Raw genomic sequence first — 19,266 nt, forward strand, 5'->3', positions numbered from 1 at the left:
CCTGGAACCCCGCGACCCTCGGATCTTGGACGTTTTGTGCTGTCTGTCTCTTCTCACAGCCCCGCCAGAAACGGCTGCCAAAGAGTAAAAATGGCCCAAGTGCATTGGAAATTACCAGAAAGAACCTAGGGGTAGAAAGTAGCCCTCAGCAAGTGTTGATGCTGGAGGTCAACCAGGGTCGCCAGAAGGAAGTGCCTGAAGAGGCGGAAGGGTGCCCCGTAGAGAGGTCTGGCTATTGTTCTTCGGTCGTCTTCTAGCCGAGGCTAATTCTTCCAAGAGGGACAATGAAGATATTTAGTAGTGCCCCTGAAACTCAATGCTTTCTGCCCAGTTATTCCTCTCTAGACTCTATCCTTACAGGCTATTCATTGCTTAGCACAATACATAAAAGAGGCTCTGTAGCCTGGCACTCTGGTCATTTTTTATTCATTTTTTCAACGATTATTAACTACCAGCATAACTGAGCTCAATCACCACCTCTATTTGCTGTGAACTGCACATGCAGTAGGACCCTCTCGCTCACACAGGCAATCTGGACTACAGAGTGGTCCTCCAGGCCAGTTCTGTTCTTCCTTGCAGCTCTCTGTACCATTTTTTCCCCGTTTTGCACAAGCGCTTCCCTTCTGAATTCCTGTTTCCCTGTTAGGTCTTGCCTAAACCCCAACCCGTTTCTTAAGTCTCATCCTCCAACCTGCCTCCTCAGTGAAACTTCCCTGATCCCCTAGCTTTAAGTTTTCTCTCCCTCCTTGTAAATCTCAGGGCTCCTCATAAATTTTACGGCACTATTAATAGCACTTCTCATTCCTATATGTGGATCTAGATATAATATTATTACATGTTATGTATTATTTAATTGCATAGTATGTATACATGTAAGTAAGCTGGGTCGCGAAGCTCCCTGGACTAGGCAGTGGCAACCCACTCCAGTATTTTTGCCTGAAAAATTCCATGGACAGAGGGGCCTGGCGGGGTACAATGCATGGAGTGGCAAAGAGTTGGAGATGACTGAATGAATAAGCGCGCGCGCGCGCGCACACACACACACACACAGACACACACACACACACACACACAGCCTATATATGAACTCAAACAGTTGCATTTTTGTGATAGCTACCTAATCTTTGTTCTTTCAGGCCCCCTTTTCCTACTGGGAAACATCTGTTAACATCTTGGCTTCATGACTTAATGTGTCAGTCATTATCACTTTTTCAATTCATCGCATTTTCATTTCTAAGACTCTCTTCATCTTATTTTAAAACTTGAACCTCCTATTCATCTCAAAATTTTCCTCCCTTTGGCAGCTCAGCCCAAGGAAGTGAGGGCTGGGCAGCAGGCACTTCCTGCTTTGCCATCTCTTGGTCTCCTCTGCACCCGCTGCTCAGGTGATGGGCAGCGAAGAAGGAGCAAGGAAAGCTTGCAGTCTTCTTCCTCACTGGCCATGCTGTCGAGTACGTGCCTCCAAGGTGCCCTGCTAAGGAAGCTGTCCGCGCACCAGTGTCCCTTTGAAATCTGGCTACATAGTTCACAGGACACCTGCCACATCTCTCTGCTGTACTCACCTTTTTGCCCTACCGTTTGCCCCTTCTGCCAAGGTGAGAGCCATCAGTCTCATCTCCCCGTGGCCAACTCAGATGTGAAAGCACACGCAGGCTGCAACTTCTTGGAACTGAAAACCTTAGCAAAATGTCTCCGTCTGACAGTCCCCCCGCCACCACCCCCAATATGCAGGTCCAGCCATCTCTCCTGTTGTTTGTTTCCCCCTAGAGAAGCCAGAGGTAGGTTAGCAGGTCTCCTGGCTTAAGGGGTGTTCAGCCACCTAAGAGGAAGTGGAAAGAGAGGGGGACCCATTTCTCTCCTTTGGCACCTTTTAGTGGGCTAAGAATGAAGGTGGCCGGTGGTTACTCCTATCTCTGGCTGCATTTCTGGAGGTAGATTCAATTGCCTTTTCAGACACAAGTCTAGGACAACAGGAAAACTGCACTCCATGTCCTATTATATATATATATAAAGCCAAAGAAATTTATGAGCCTCTTTTCTAAATGATTTCTTATTTTGACATTTTCCTCCCAAAAGGGAGTAAATATGGCACTTTCAGAATGTGAATGGTTCAGAATACAAATTCTGGGCTTCTTACATATATCTAAACTCAAATTCTACCATGGAGAGAAAAAGGCAGAAAGAGTTCCACAGCCCCAGAGAGATGTTAAGTCCCAAGTATTATGGGAACAGTATTTGATTTCTTTGCAGTTAAAAAAAAATATTTTTAAGTTTAGCTTAATCTTCACAACCAAACATATGATCTGTGTAGGTCAGGTAGAAGCATCTCAATTTTACAGAGAAACTGTTAGAGATGAACAATTCAGGATAACGTGTAAGAGGCTGGGCTCTAAGGAGGGTCCTTTCGGCTTGCTCGTCCTCTTACTCCCTTCACTGTATCCTTAATTGTAGTGTGGCGATGGCGCCATGGAAGTGATGCTATTCCAGTCCTCATCTGATTGTTGTAAGGATCAGAGCAATAGTGTACTTGAAGGATTTAGCATAATGTCTTGTCAATAGTGAGAGCTCAGTAATTTAATCTACTGTGGGGGAAAAAATCGAGACAAAGTTTCAATTTCTTTCTTTTTTTTTTTTTTTTTTAGAAAGAACGTTATCATTTACTACATTTTTCATTATTGATAGTCATTACCTTATGGTAGAGCTCATACAAATAGCCCTTTAGATTATTTTCTAATAAAAGGTGAAAGTCTCTTTAAGTAAAAATACCGAGGTGCAGTCCAAGTTCAGCTGCTGGATCTTGAAGCATAAAGAATGACAATATTAAGAAAAAAATGTTGACTCAAAGGGTAAACTTTGATTTCCGTCGAGTCACATTCCAAGAAAGAGCTAGCTATGAAAATTTTAAATGAAAATTATTTTAAAATATATTTTTGTCAAATACGTGAGCACCAAGAATGAAACCCTGAACTTTTAAAAATATTTGTAATGATACTTTGCAAACGAAAGTTTAAAACCTTCAAAAAAAATACTTGGAAGAATGCTGAATTTGTCAATAAGGTTCTTAAAATTAAACAAAGGAAAGAAAAAGACAAATAGTAATGGGAACAATTTCTTAGCCATTCAAGAGAAAACTTCAATATCACCACATTTGGTAGCATATCTATTATAGAGCAAAAGAGAAAATGATCTATACAGCTATTGGAAAGTTATTCTTCAAGCAGTTATGGATCTAGTACATAGAATTTATATGATCAATCAACTGATAAATTAAAAATTAAACCTGTTCATCTGAAGAGCATTTAGAAGCAGTGCTTAACATTCTGTTAAAACCTATTATGGAGAGTGCAGACCAACATGACAGGATGGATTTTGCAAGCTGTATAACATTTCAATTTATGTCAGATAAAAGAATGTGGCAAGGCATTTTTATGAGGATGATTGTGTTGTCTATATTTAATCTCACATCCAACTAAATTAGATATATGTGTTTAGCTTGAAAAAGTGCACTGTCAGTACATATTAAACTGAAAAAAAAAAGTAAGGAAGTTACAAGTGACAAAGAAGCAAATGTGACTGGAAATGTGGTATAGTGGAGTTTGTTTAACTTTTACGTGAACAATTTCAAATATGTTAAAGCGTGATGAACTTCCATATATCATCACACAGCTTAAACAGTTACTGATTCATGGGCAAATCTATATCCTCATTCACTTCTCCTCAAATATAAAGTTAGTTCAGTTCAGTTCAGTCACTCAGTTGTGTCCAACTCTTTGCAACCCCATGGACTGCAGCATGCCAGGGCTCCCTGTCTGTCCATCACCAACTCCCGGAGTTTACTCAAGCTCATGTCCATTGAGTCAGTGATGCCATCCAACCATCTCATCCTCTGTCATCCCCTTCTCCTCCCACCTTCAGTCTTTCCCAGCATCAGGGTCTTTTCCAATGAGTCAGTTCTTCTCATCAGGTGGCCAAAGTACTGGAGTTTCAGCTTCAGCATCAGTCCTTACAATGAATATTCAGGACTGATTTCCTTTAGGATGGACTGGTTGGATCTCCTTCCTGTCCAAGGGACTCTCAAGAGTCCCCTCCAACACCACAGTTCAACTGGAAAAACCATAACTTTGACTAGACGGACCTTTGTTGGCAAAGTAATGTCTCTGCTTTTTATTATGCTGTCTAGGTTGGTCATAACCTTTCTTCCAAGGAGCAAGCATCTTTTAATTTCATGACTGCAGTCACCATCTGCAGTGATTTTGGAGCCCAAGAAAATAAAGTCTGTCACTGTTTCTATTGTTTCCCCATCTATTTGCCATGAAGTGATGGGACCAAATGCCATGATCTTAGTTTTCTGAATGATGAGTATTAAGCCAACTTTTTCACTCTCCTCTTTCACTTTCATCAAGAGTTGAGTCCCTCATAATATTTTAAAACAAATGCTACACATCAGTAATTTTCATCCTACCTCAAATAAGAGCTCGTTTCAAATATGTCACCATAATAGATTATCCTACTTAAAAAGTTAAGAATATTTCCCAAATGTCATTAAATGTCAAATCAGTGTTCAGATTTTGAACTGTTTATATAATCCTCAAATTTTTAAAATTTTTGTATTTTTGCGGTTTGAATCAGGATCCATGTGAGATTCACATTTTGTATCTGATTGGTGGGTCTCTTAGGTCTCTATCAGTCTGTTCATCTCATCTCCTTCCCTGTTTTCCTTTCCAATTTATGTTCAAAGAAACAAGATTGTCCTGTGGAGTTTCCCGCTGTCTGTATTTTGGTGCAGTTTTACATGTTCCTCCATTGTCTGTAGGATATTGACAATTTAGACCAAGGGTCAATAAACCATGAACGTGGACCCAATCTGCCCAATTCCATGTTTCTTTCTTTCTTTAATTGACTTTAGAGTAATTTTAGGTTCACAGCAAAATAGAGCAGAGAGTACTGGGGGTTCCCTTCTCACTTTAATGTGTTTGAAATGGTCTACATAAAAGGTAAAACAACAGCAGCAACAAACTCCATTCCTTCTGGCATTCCAGATGAATAATATTTCATTATCCTTTAGTTACAAATATTTTCTTTCCAACATGATGTTTTTGAGCATGCCTTTTTTCAGAAACGCATTGCTTAGTTTCCAAGCATTGGGAACAAAGGAAAAGCTCCCAAATGCTTGGAAATTAAGCAATGCTTGCATGCGTACTAAGTCGCTTCAGTCGCGTCCAATTCTCTGAAACCCTATGGACTGAAGCTCGCCAGGCTCCTCTGTCTATGAGATTCTCTAGGCAAGAATACTGGAGTGGGAGGCAACTTAATTACCACGTTAAGAAACACGTTGTGTATGATTTCCATGATCTGACATGCTTTGACCTAACATGTAGTCAATCTTGATAAATATTCCATGTGCATGTGAGAAGGCACGTGAGATGTGCAGTTTGACCTGACAGCTCTCCTATCCTTCCCCAGCTTCCTCCCTGTGTCCCCTCACAGGCCATGACCTCATGGTTCTCATGCGTGGCTACTCCAGTCTTATGATCTGCTTTTAGAGGACCTGGACTAACATAAACCCGCTCACCCCCTACTGCCTTTCCTGCAAGTGTGCAATGTATTTACTTGCACATATGTTCTATATCCCACAAGACATTATTATATTTTGCATTATTATTAAGACTATTTTTAGAGCAGTTTTAGGTTCACAGCAAAATTGAGAGGAAGGTACAGAGATTTCCCATCCGCTTCTTGCACCCACACATGCACAGCCTCCTCCATGACAACAGCCCCACCAGACTGGTCCATTTGTTACCAGTGGTGAACATACGTTACCACCCAAAGTCCATAGTTTACGTTACAAGTGGCTCTTGGTGTACATTCTGTGGGTTTGGGCAAATGAATAATGACCTGTGCCTATCACTATGGTATCATACAGAGGACTTTCACTGCCCTAAAAATCCTCTGTGCTTTACCTGTGTATCCTTCGCATCCCCCACCCTCAGCTCCTCACCATCGCTGATCTTTTTACTAGCTTTATCAGTTAAGTCGCTCAGTCGTGTCCAACTCTTTGCAACACCATGGACTGCAGCACCAGGTTTCCCGGTCCATCACCAACTCTCAGAGCTTGCCCAAACTCATGTCCATAGAGTCGGTGATGCCATCCAACCATCTCATCCTCTGTCATCCTCTTCTCCTCCTGCTTTCAATCTTTCCCAGCATCAGGGTCCTTTCAAATGAGTCAGTTCTTCACATCAAGTGGTCAAAGCATTGGAGTTTCAGCTTCAACATCAGTCCTTCCAATGAATATTCAGGACTGATTTCCTTTAGGATTGACTGGGTGGATCTCCTTGAAGTCCAAGGGACTCTCAAGTGTCTTCTCCAACACCACAGTTCAAAAGCATCTATTCTTCAGCGCTCAACTTTCTTTATAGTCCAATTCTCACATCCATAAATGACTACTGGAAAAACCATAGCTTTGACTAGATGGACCTTTGTTGGCAAAGTAATGTCTCTGCTTTTTAATATGCTGTCTAGTTTGGTCATAGCTTTTCTTCCAAGGAGCGAGTGTCTTTTAATTTCATGGCTGCACTCACCTTCTGCAGTGATTTTGGAGCCCAAGAAAATAAAACCTGTTACTGTTTCCTTTGTTTCCCCATCTATTTGCCATGAAGTGATGGGACCAGATGCCATGATCTTAGTTTTCTGAATGTTGAGTTTTAAACCAACTTTTTCACTTTCCTCTTTCACTTTCATCAAGAGGCTCTTTAGTTCTTCACTTTCTGCCATAAGGGTGGTGTCATCTGCGTATCTGAGGTTATTGTTATTTCTCCCAGCAATCTTGATTCCAGCTTGTGCTTCATCCAGCCCAGCATTTCACATGATGTACTCTGCATATATGTTAAATAAGCAGGGTGACAATATACAACGTTGATGTACCCCTTTCCCAATTTCTAGATCATGTGGTAAGAATATTTCTCGCTTTGTATATTTCAAAGTGGCTGTACCATGCTGCATTCCCATCATTTAAGATTGAGAGTTGCTGTTGCTGCACATTCTTTTTCTTTTTATGGAGTACAGTGGATTAATAATGTTGTGTCAGTATCTGATGTACAGCAGTGTGATTCAGTTAGACATATATATCTTCTGTTTCATACTCTTTTCTTTTGGTTTATTGTAGGATCAATATAGTTCCCTGTGCTATACAGTAGGAGCTTGTTGCTTATTTATTTTATATATGGTAGTTTGTATCTGCTAATCCCAAACTCCTAATTTATTCTTCCTCAATGCTGTTTCCCCTTTAGTGACCATAAGTTTGTCTTCTATACCTGTGAGTCCACTTCTGTTTCATAAATAAGTTCATTTGTGTCATATTTTAGATTCCACATATAAGTGATACATATGGTTTTTGTCTTTCTCTTTCTGACTTATTTATTTAGTGTGAAAATCTCTTAAAAAAAAAAAAGAAAATGTCTAGGTCCATCTGTGTTGCTGCAAATGGCATTATTTTATTCTTTTTATGGCTGGGTAGTATTCCATTGTGTTTATATGCCAATTATTTCTTTTATGGATGGATCATAGTGTTGTTTACTGTCTAAAAAGTCATTGCCATACACAAGGTTCACTATGTTTTCTCTTGCGTGATATTCTAAGCATGTCTTAGCATTATGTTTTAATTTAGGTTTATGATATACCTTGAGTGATTTTGGTGAAGGGTGTGAAGTCTCTTTCTGTATTTGAATTTTGCATGTAGATGTCCTATTGTTTCAGCACCATTTGTTTAAAAGACTATCATTTCTCCATTAAATTGCCTTTCCTCCTTTGTCAAAGATGGGTTAACTATATGGGTTTATTTCTGGGTTGTCTATTTTGTTGAAGAGGGGAATGGCAATCCACTCCAGTATTTTTGCCTGGAGAATCCCATGGACTGAGAAGCCCAGTAGGTTACAGTCCATGGGGTCACAAAGAGTCGGACACAACTGATGGACTAACACTTCTCTATTTTGTACCATTGATCTATTTATCTATTCTTTCATGATTGCCACACTACCATGATTACTGTGCTGTAAAATTGAGTGGTATCAGTTCTTCAGTTTTGTTCTTCTCCTTTAATATTTAGGTGGTTATTCTGGGTCTTTTGTCTCTCCATATAAACTTTAGGATTCAGTTCAGTTCAGTTCAGTCACTCAGTTGTGTCCGACTCCTTGCAACCCCATGGACTTCAGCAAGCCTGGCTTCCCTGTCCATCACCATCTCCCAGAGCTTGCTCAAACTCATGTCCATCTAGTAAATACATATTTGGATATATTTTTATATAAAAAATTGACTTACAAGGATTTTTACTGAATCTATAGATCAAGTTATGAAGAACATCTTAACAATATTGAGTCTTGCTGTACAAAAATTAGAGATATTACTTTGCCACCAAAGGTCCGTATAGTCAAAGCTATGGTTTTTCCAATAGTCATGTATAGTTGTGAGACTTGGACCATAAGGAAGGCTGAGCACTGAAGAACTGATGCTTTTGAACTGTGGTGTTGGAGAAGACTATTGAGAGTCTCTTTGACTACAAGGAGATCCAACTAGTCCATCCTAAAGGAAATCAGTCCTAAATATTCATTGGAAGGACTGATGCTGAAGCTGATACTTTGGCCACCTGGTGCAAAGAGCTGACTCATTGGAAAAGACCCTGATGTTGGGAAAGATTGAAGGCAGGAGGAGAAGGAGACAACAGAGGATGAGATGGTTGGATGGCATCACAGACTCAATGGACATGAGTTTGAGAAAGCTCTGGGAGATGGTGAAGGACAGGGAAGCCTGGTGTCTTGCCGTCCATGGAGTCACAAAGAGTCAGATACGACTGAGCAACTGAACAACAGCAATACATGGACCTGGAACACATCTCCTCATTTATTTAGCTCCTCTATTTCTTTCATCAGTGTTTTGTAGTTTCTCTCATAGAGATCTCATATGTACTTTGTTAGATTTACACCTAAGTATTTCATTTTGGGAGTGCTTGAATGGGCAAGAGTTGGGTAAGTCATCCCTCAGTATCCACAGGAGTTTGTTTCCAAGACCCCCTATGGATACCAAAATCCTCAGATGCTCAATCCCTTATATGGAATGGCATGGTATAACCTAAGCAATTCTCCCATACACTTTCTCATGTCTAGATTATTTCTAGTACCTAATACAAAGTAGTGTTCTGTAAATAGTTGTGAATACAATATAAATGCAATGCAAATAGTTGCTGGAGTGCAGCAAAGGGTCAAGTTTTGCTTCTGGAACTTTCTGAATTAAAAAAAAATATTTTCAATCTGCAGTTGATTAAATTCATGGATGTGGAATTGGTAAATACAGAGGGCCAACTGTATTTCCCTTCCCCCATGTGAAAGGTTGGAGTGGGCTGGAGTTGAGTATTTCCCTTCCCCTAGGTCAGTTAGGTTCTGATAAAACCCCAACAGTTTAGGCTCTGGAAAAATAGCCTGTTGAGGGCAAGTCTTGTTAGGAGTAGAATTTCTGGCACATTTCAAAATGGTCCTTTCCCCCTCCTCTTGCAGAAGTATGAAGGACTATTCTTCTAGTATTCAGTTGTGAACCTGGTTGAGTTCCTGAAGGTAAAACTCACAAAAAGAGGGGCCTCCGTATATCTGGGTCTCCCCCACCCAGCGTTTTTAATTCTTAGACTTGTCTACTCTGGGCCTCCAGCAATTCATCAATTACAGGTCAGGTGTTCCTGCCAAAGTACTGGCTCCCGTGGAGGTGTCGGCTCTGATAAATTGTAATTCTCTGTTTTCCCCTGTCTGTCTCTTCAATTTGGGGGCAGCAGTTTGCCCTATGACCTCACTGCTCTTGTGGATCTAAGAAGAGTTGTTGATTTTTTCAGTTTGTTTAGCTTGTCACTTGTTGTTACAAATTCCAGACGCCCTATATGCTGAACTGTAAACTGAAAGTCTACCACCATTTTTTTGTTGTCGTTTTATTGGAAGGTAGCCACGTCCACTCATTTATGAATCATCTCTGGCAGAGTTGGGTAGTTGCAACAGAGACCATATAGGCCACAGCATCTAAAATTTATACTATCTGGTCATTTACATGAAAAGTTGGCCAATATCTGACTTAAATTATAAACTCTCTTAAGTAAAAGGAGCTTTATTCTGATTGGTTTACAGAGGCTAAGAAGTACTTACATAAATCTAATATTACTAGAATTTCCAGAACATAAACAAAGTGAACTATGTACTAGTTTTTGAAGGGAAAAAAATATCACTTTCTCACAGAAACTGCTAAATCCTAATCATTTTTATACAGGAATCCAAAATCCTTGGGGAAATTATCCTTGGCAGTTTGGAATTTTTTTTTTTAATCTGTAAATTTATTCCCTGGATTTGTCTTCTCATAAAGAGACTAGTTAATCTGAACCTCCTGAACTTTTTATACCATGTTATTGATTAGATAAGTTTACCACCACATAATGTGGAAATCAGGGAAAATGTAAACTTGTATGTTCAACAACTTAGAACTCTAGTCATCTCTTGCTATCCATGGGGGATTGGTTCCAGAACCTACCATGGAAACCAAAATTTGACAGTGCTCAAGTCCCATAGTTGGCCTTCCATTTCCATAGTTCCACATCTGTGGATTGAACCAGCTACCAATCATGTAGTACTGTATATATTTGTTGGAAAAAAATCCACATAAAAGTAGACCCACACAGTTCAAACCCATGTGGTTCAAGGGTCAACTGGCTATAAATTTTGATGAACGTATTATGTCAACATTTACTGTGTCATTTTAAATAGAATTTCTAAGACTCTTAGTTAACTTTAGCAGTTGGAAATAATATTAAATAGGGTTAAGTGATGAATCCATTTGAGTTCCATAGATAATTTCTAAGTAATGTAGAATACTGAAATATAGGTCACTATGTTTCATAGTAATATATATATACCATAGATACAGATCATATATATACACACTATATATATGTGCATATATACAATATATTTGGAGAAGGAAATAGAAATCCATTCCAATATTCGTGCCTGGAAAATCCCATGGACAGAGGAGTCTGGCAGGCTACTGTCCGTGGGGTCACAAGAGATGGACATGGCTTAGGACTAAACCACCACCACCATACAATGTATTACATGTAAACACACTAAAATATATCTTAGTGTATGTATATGTATATATATCAATACATATAAGTGTATACTTTATATATGAAAGATTGACTAATTTGACTATCTAAAGGTTAAAATTTTCTGTAAGGTAAAAGATACCATAAACCAAGCTGAAAGAAAAATGATGATCTGGGAGAAAATATTGGTAATATAGCTGACAAAATAGAGAGAATATTTCTGCTATACAAAGAAACCCAACACATTGATTTTTAGAAAAAACAAAGCACTGAATGTTAAAAAATGAGTCAAGTATATGAACAAGTCATAAATGAGGAAATGCAAAGGCAAACAAAAGTATAAAAAACATGCTCAACCTCACTAATAGTCGGGAGAGTGGAAATCAAAACAGTAAGATACAGTTTTTTTTCACCAGTCAGACTGGCCACATGTAAAGACTGAGGATAAATGCTGGTTAGAAATAAGTATCTATAAACATTGCTGATAAGCTTATATGCCATTCAAAGGAAGTAATCTTTGTAAAATAATCTGTTGGTATTAATTTTAAGTAAAAATACACATAGTCTATCTTACACTCAAAAGTTTGTGCCTCCCACCCCCACCCCTATGTTGCCCCTTCCCTCTCCCCATTGATAACCACTAGTTTGTTCTCTGTATCTGTGAATCTGCTTCTTTTTTGTTATATCCACTGATTTGTTGTATTTTTTAGATTCTATATATAAGTGATATCCTACAGGATTCATCTTTCTCTGTCTGACTTATTTCACTGTAATGCCCTCCAAGCCCACCCATGTTGCCACAAATGGCCAAATTCTATGCTTTTTTTAGTGGCTGAGTGGTAAGATAGGCTCAAGGATGTATTGTATAACTCGGGAAATACAGCTGTTATCTTGTAATGACTGTAAATGGAAAGTAACCTTTACATTAAAAAAAATTGTTTAAATACACATAGCCTGTAACACAAGGATCTTATTTTGGAATTCCATTACATTTCCAAGTGAATAATTATTATGAACTACTCTTCATATGGGCTTCCCAGGTGGTGCTAGTGGTGAAGAACTTGCCTGCCAATGCAGGAGACCTAAGAGACAGTTTCCATCCCTGAGTCGGGAAGATCCCCTGGAGGAAGGCATGGCAACCCACTCCAGTATTCTTGCCTGGAGAATCCCATGGACGTGGGAGCCTGGCAGTCTACAGTCCATACAGTCACAGAGAGTCAGACATGACTTAGCATGCCCTCTTCATATAATACATGTACTATATTTTGACTATTCAGATAGTATTATTTTCAGTGGCGTTTGTGATTTCTAAAAAAGGAGTGGAGGGAAAGAGATTGATAAGTCCTAAAGCAGAAATGAATACTGTAAGCCTGAATAACAGTGATCAACTGGGTCAGGGGGCTTGGGGAGGGTTTGTGTTGTGGGGAGAGAGGAGGGGAGAAGGTGGGAATATATTAAGTATTTTCCAGGAACTAAAATAGATTGGGATAAGAACACTCTTAAGGCAACTGTCACTTACTGTTCTGAACATTGAATAACATCTATTAAATTAAATCCTCTATATTGGGTTCCTTAAAAAAGTGTTTTGTGAAAGCTTACAGAGAAACAGTATTTTGCCTTAGAGAGAAAAAAGATAGGGAAATCCATCATACCAGCTTTTTTCTGTCAAAACCAGATACCATCCACAATATAGGCAATCCTAGTACTCAGAGATAATGCTAGTAATATTCCTCAATCAGAATGTTAAGATAAGCCATTATTGTTACTGGAATGACATCAGTTCCACATAAAACTGTGCTTTTGGACACTTTAACCATCTCGTAAGGTTTCAGACTGATAATCTGGCAAACATCCAATTTTTAGCATTCACGACACAATTATTGATGGGAAAACATCAAGCTTCTGGCTGACTTGTAAAGACAGTAGTTATTTCATTTGGGTACATACATCCTCTGGATCATAGAAAAAGCAAGAGAGTTCCAGAAAAACATCTACTTCCACTTTGCTGACTATGTCAACACTTTTGACTGTGTGGATCACAACAAACTGTGGAAAATTCTTGAAGAGATGGGAATAACAGACCACCTGACCTGCCTCCTGAGAAATCTGTATGCAGATCAAGAAGCAACAGTTAGAACTGAACATGGAACAGTGGACTGGTTCCAAATCGGGAAAGGAGTACATCAAGGCTGTATAGAGTCACCCTGCTTATTTAACTTCTCTGCAGAGAGTACAAGGAGAAGGCAATGGCACCCCACTCCAGCACTCTTGCCTGGAAAATCCCATGGATGGAGGAGCCTGTGGGCTGCAGTCCATGGGGTCACAAATAGTTGGACACGACTGAGTGACTTCACTTTCACTTTTCACTTGCATGCTTTGGAGAAGGAAATGGCAACCCACTCCAGTGTTCTCGCCTGGAGAATCCCAGGGACAGAGGAGCCTGGTGGGCTGCCGTCTATGTGGTCGCTGCTAAGCGACTTAGCAGCAGCAGCAGATAGTATATCACGCAAAATGCCAGGCAGGATGAAGCACAAGCTGGAATCAAGATTGCCAGGAGAAATAACAATAACCTCAGATACGCAGGTGACACCACCCTTATGGCAGAAAGTGAAGAAGAACTAAAGAGCCTCTTGATGAAAGTGAAAGAGGAGAGTGAAAAAGTTCGCTTAAAACTCAACATTCAGAAAACTAAGATCATGGCATCTGGTCCCATCACTTCATGGCAAATAGAAACAATGGAAACAGTGACAGACTTTATTTGGGGGGGCTCCAAAATCACTGCAGATGGTGACTGCAGCCATGAAATTAAAAGACACTTGCTCCTTGAAAGAAAAGTTATGACCAACCTAGACAGCATATTAAAAAGCAGAGACATTAGTTTACCAACAAAGGTCCGTCTAGTCAAAGCTCTGGTTTTTCCAGTAGTCATGTATGGATGTGAGAGTTGGACTAGAAAGAAAGCTGAGTGCCGAAGAGTTGATGCTTTTGTCTTTTTTTTTTTTTTAATTTTTTTATTAGTTGGAGGCTAATTACTTCACAACATTTCAGTGGGTTTTGTCATACATTGATATGATGCTTTTGAACTGTGGTGTTGGAGAAAACTCTTGAGAGTCCCTTGGATCAAACCAAGTCAAGAGGATCAAACCAGTCAATCCTAAAGGAAATCAGTCCTGAATATTCATTGGAAGGACTGATGTTGAAGCTGAAACTCCAATACTTTTGCCACCCAATGTGAAGAACTGACTTATTTGAAAAGACCCTGATGCTGGGAAAGATTGAAGGTAGGAGGAGAAGGGGATGACAGACGATGAGATGGTTGGATGGCATTACTGACACGATGGACATGAGTTTGAGTAGGTTCCGGGAGTTGGTGATGGACAGGGAAGCCTGGCATGCTGCAGTCCATGGAATCACAAAGAGTCAGACATAACTGAGCGACTTAACTGAACTGAAGAGCAAAATATCTAATTAACCAAGTAATGAATGATATTACTGAAACATGACTCCTGGTAAACTAGAACTTAACAAAAATTACTATTATTATTCAGTTTCTCAGGGCTGGTGAATTCAATATAACCTATATATAAAAGGGATGAAACAGTCAAATGTCAATGGATGCCCGTATCCAACCTTCACCACCTAAACACACACACACACACACACACACACACACACACACGGCTGTTTTATGTGAAGGAACATTTTTGGCTATGGCCTCAATACCAGAGCTTTTTTTTTTTTTTTTTTTGATGATGGGATCTAATAAAACAAACAAACCTTTAGAGAAAGAAAAGGACACCTTCAGAGGAGGAGGCTTCCCTGATAGTTCAGTTGGTAAAGAATCCGCCTGCAATGCAGGAGACCCTGGTTCGATTCCTGGGTCGGGAAGATCGGCTGGAGAAGGGATAGGCTACCCACTCCAGTATTCTTGGGCTTCCCTTGTAGCTCAGCTGGTAAAGAATCCACCTGCAATGTGGGAGACCTGGGTTCAATCCCTAGGTTGGGAAGATCCCCTGGAAAAGGGCAAGGCTACCCACTTCGGTATTCTGGCCTGGAGAGTTCCATGGACTATAGTCCATGGGGTCGCAAAGAGCTGGACACGACTGAGTGACTTTCACTTTCAGAGGAAGAAGGGTTTTCTCAGCATCAGCCTCGAAAACGTGTGTGTGTGTGTGTGTGTGTGTGTGAGATAGTCTCTCAGTCATGTCTGATTTTTTGCGACCTCCATCGACTGTAGCCCACCAGGCTCCTCTGTCCATGGAATTTTCCAGGCAAGAATACTGGAGTGCGCTGCCATTTCCTTCTCGAGGGGATCTTCCTGACCCAGGGATTGAAGCCCGGTCTCCCACACTGCAGGTGGGTTCTTGACCATCTGAGCCACCTGGAAAGCCCTAGTTCCTGTCTAAAACCAGGACATAGTTCCCATCTAAAACCAGGACATAGTTACTGTCTCAAACCAGGTTCTCCATGAGTCTCTTCCTTCGGAAGTGAAGGAGGCATTCACAGATGTAACCAAACCAAAGATTTTTGAAAGACTCATGAGCTCCTTTGCCATGGCATAGACTGAAATCCTACACATCAAAAGAATACAAGTCTACACTTTCCTGCTATTACACATATGGCATAACAGAAATTTATAAAGTCTGTGAGAGAAAACTCTGTCACGTTTATGAATTCTAAGCAAGTCTGAGTAGAAACTAGAAATGGTCCTGAATGAAAATATCAGCAGTGATAAAAAGCAGTACATTCACGTTTGACCTTGTGAGTGTGTGCCGGAGAGGAACACCGTGCCCTCTTTCCCTCATTTTCAGATTATTCACTTCAGTCTTTCCTTCTCGGATTCCAAACTAGGATGAACTTCTCACCACCTTCCCCAAGGGCTGACCGGGAGACTGGTCTTCCTCTAAAAACAGTCAAGCCCTTATCAGGTACATTAAATTGCACCTTTAAATAGGCTTTAAATAGGCTGCCACCATGACTTGTATTACTGAGGGAGTGGCCAGTGGGAGGGGTGTGACCGGGCAGTGAGTGGCTTGGTTCTGAGGCTTGGTAGGACTAAACAGGTGTGTTTTGAATTGTTGGGAGGATTTAGTGACTGAAGAGAAGGGCCTGCAGTATGGATACATGCTGGCCACTGCAAAGCCCTAGTGGACGGATGCCATTTACAAATGCCACCATATGATTGACAAGCTGGGGTATATAGCAAGGTCTCCATTTGCAGAGAGAGGCATATTTGCAAATTATGGGGTAGTTATGAAGATATATTTCTTCCATATATTAGGTTTAATTAGAAAGAACTAACTCTGGGAGGTTGTATGTAATCCCCATTTTATGCATGAGGAAACAGTCTCTGAAAATTAACAGAATAAAAACTGGTCTCTGATAGTTTATCTACCTTAATCTACCAAGTAATTCTTTCTTAGGCATTGAATGTACCCCGTGCTAAGATGACCACCCCTTCTCCAACTCCACTTACATTCACCTTACAGTTGAAGCAGTCTCTTATATTCCATATTTTGTCTTTCCTTCCCAATTTCACTCATCTTATATCTCAATCCTGGTCACTAGCTATTTTCCATGATTAATACATAATTGTCTGATTTCTTAAAATGTGTACATTAAGTGCAAATGTGTAATAATTGGGCCTTATAATTTCCCTTTCTTGCCCTTTCAACCTTTTCTTTTTTATGTAAATTCATCAACAAACTTAATCAGGAGTCAGAAATTGAGATAAATTGACAGGTAGATAGGTAGATAGAAAGTTAGATAAATACTGTCATGGACTGAATTGTGTCCCCAAGTTTCCTTCATATGTTAAGCCTTAACCTCCAATGAGATTGTATTTGGAGACAGGACCTCTAGGGAGGTGGTGGTGGTTTAGTCGCTAAGTCATGTCCGACTCTTGCAACTCCATGGACTGTAGGCTGCCAGGATCCTCTGTCCATGGGATTCTCCAGGCAAGAAAACTGGAATGGGTTGCTATTTCCTTCTCCAGGGGATCTTCGCGACCCTGGAATCAAACCCAGGTCTCCTGTATTGCAGGCAGATTCTTTTGTCAACTGAGCTATGAGGGAAGCCCTTAATTACTGTTAATTGAGGTCACAAAGGTGGGGCTAAATTTAATAGGACTGGTGTCCTTATAAGAAGAAGGGATGTCAGAGATGTCTCTCTTCCCCTGTGTGTGCACACAGACAAGAAGCCATGTGAGGACACGGTGAGAAGACAGTCCTCTTCAAATCAGGAAGAGACACCTCACCAAAACCCAACCCTCACAACACGTTGACCTTGGGCTTCTAGCCTCCGGAACAAATTTTCTGTTACTTAAGTCACCCAGCCTGTGGTATTTTGTTATGGCTGCCCACGCAGATGAATACAGAACCTATCACCACTCAAGACATTGTGAGTAGAATGTGCTAAGGGAATCTTAATGTAGTTTTGAATGCTATAGTAGAAACAGTACTGGACTGAAGTCAAAAGGCTGGATGCAATCAAGCTCTGGTTCTGCCACTTCCTATATGTGTGGACCCAGTAGTCACAATGTCCATCTGATGTGAAGAGCTGACTCATTGGAAAAGACCCTGATGCTGGGAAAGATTGAAGGCAGGAGGAGAAGGGGACAACAGAGGATGAGATGGTTGGATGGCATCACCGACTCAGTGGACATGAGTTTGAGTAAACTCTGGGAGTTGGTGATGGACAGGGAGGCCTGGCGTGCTGCAGTCCATGGGGTCGCAAAGAGTTGGACATGACTGAGCGACTGAACTGAATAGTCACTTCACCCCTATGAGCCTGAATTCCCTCACCTGTACAAGACTAGATTCTTTCTCAAGGTTCTCATTGCGTGAGACTTCTGATTATCAATATCCATGCAATCAGTGAGTATAAATCATTACACATCAAGCATCATTCACCTTTGTTAGAGAGAACTGTGGTCTAACTCATTAGAAGAACTGAAGTTCCACACAATAGCAAGGAAAACCATGTGACTTTCCTGATTTCTGCACATCTGTGCACACGTATTTGGGATACCTGTCAATGTGCCAAGGAGTACTAGAAATGACAATATTAGTAGGCTCTTCTCCAAGGAATATCAATGTTATAAAGATCTGGGGAGAAGAAAATATGGATATAAAGCAAGTAATGCAAAATTTGCCAAAAGATGAACTTAAAACATAGCATTCTGGAGAAAGTTTTAGCTTCTTATGAGCATCTTTGCTCATCCACTCAATCGCTACAGTTTCTTTCTTTGTCATTTTGATGAAAATCTTTGTAGACTACTATAGCAGATAAACTTTATTGCTTAGAACAGCAGCTGATTTTGATGGGTTTTAAATTTATTTGCAAGTAGATCATTTCACAAGTCCCCAGAGGAGGAAATGGCAGCCCACTCTATTGTACTTGCCTGAAAAATCCCTTGGACAAAAGAGCCTGGCAGGCTACAGTCTATGGGGTCGCAGAGTCCATGACTGACCGACTAAGCACACAGCACATTTTCACAGGTAGGTGATAGAAGATTATCCCACAGTCACACCTGTAACCTCTGTCAGGCAGCTCTCAGATGCACGCAGTTAATCAAAAGGGAGGCACAACAGAGACTATGGTCCCCGGAGAAAACTGAATGTAACTAAAACGTGATCTTTTCAGGAAGCCTGGTATAGGGAGATCTGCGGTAATTACAGTGCCAGTTTACATTTCCCTTTCTGATTTCCCTTTGGTTGTGGGGAGACTGTCAAAGTACCCTTGGCTTCCGTCCCTTAGTTAAAGGCAAACATGTGACTCAAGGTAGAACAATTAGTCTCTCTCTCTGAAGATGTGACTCTTGAGAAGAGGGGAGCTATTAATAACACTGATAATAGTGGAACACTGCGTTCTGCAGAGAGAACCCTGAAAAAGCTCAGGGACTCTCCATTACGTTCTTTTCCCTGGGGCCCTGGGGTAGACCTGATCTCCATCCTTACCATATGTTCCAGTTTTTCCTTTGATTCTGTGAGCTAGTCCCAATCTTTCCAATAAATTCTTTCCTGCTTGAAGTTAGAGTCAGTTTTAATTTCTTGTAAGCAAAAGTGTATAGTGTAGGCCTTTAGGTACCAGCTTCATATATGAAATCATCACTTTTTATTTAATAAAATGATCTGCTC

Source organism: Dama dama, chromosome 28 (assembly GCF_033118175.1).
Source record: "Dama dama isolate Ldn47 chromosome 28, ASM3311817v1, whole genome shotgun sequence".
In the NCBI taxonomy this organism is placed as follows: Eukaryota; Metazoa; Chordata; class Mammalia; order Artiodactyla; family Cervidae; genus Dama; species Dama dama.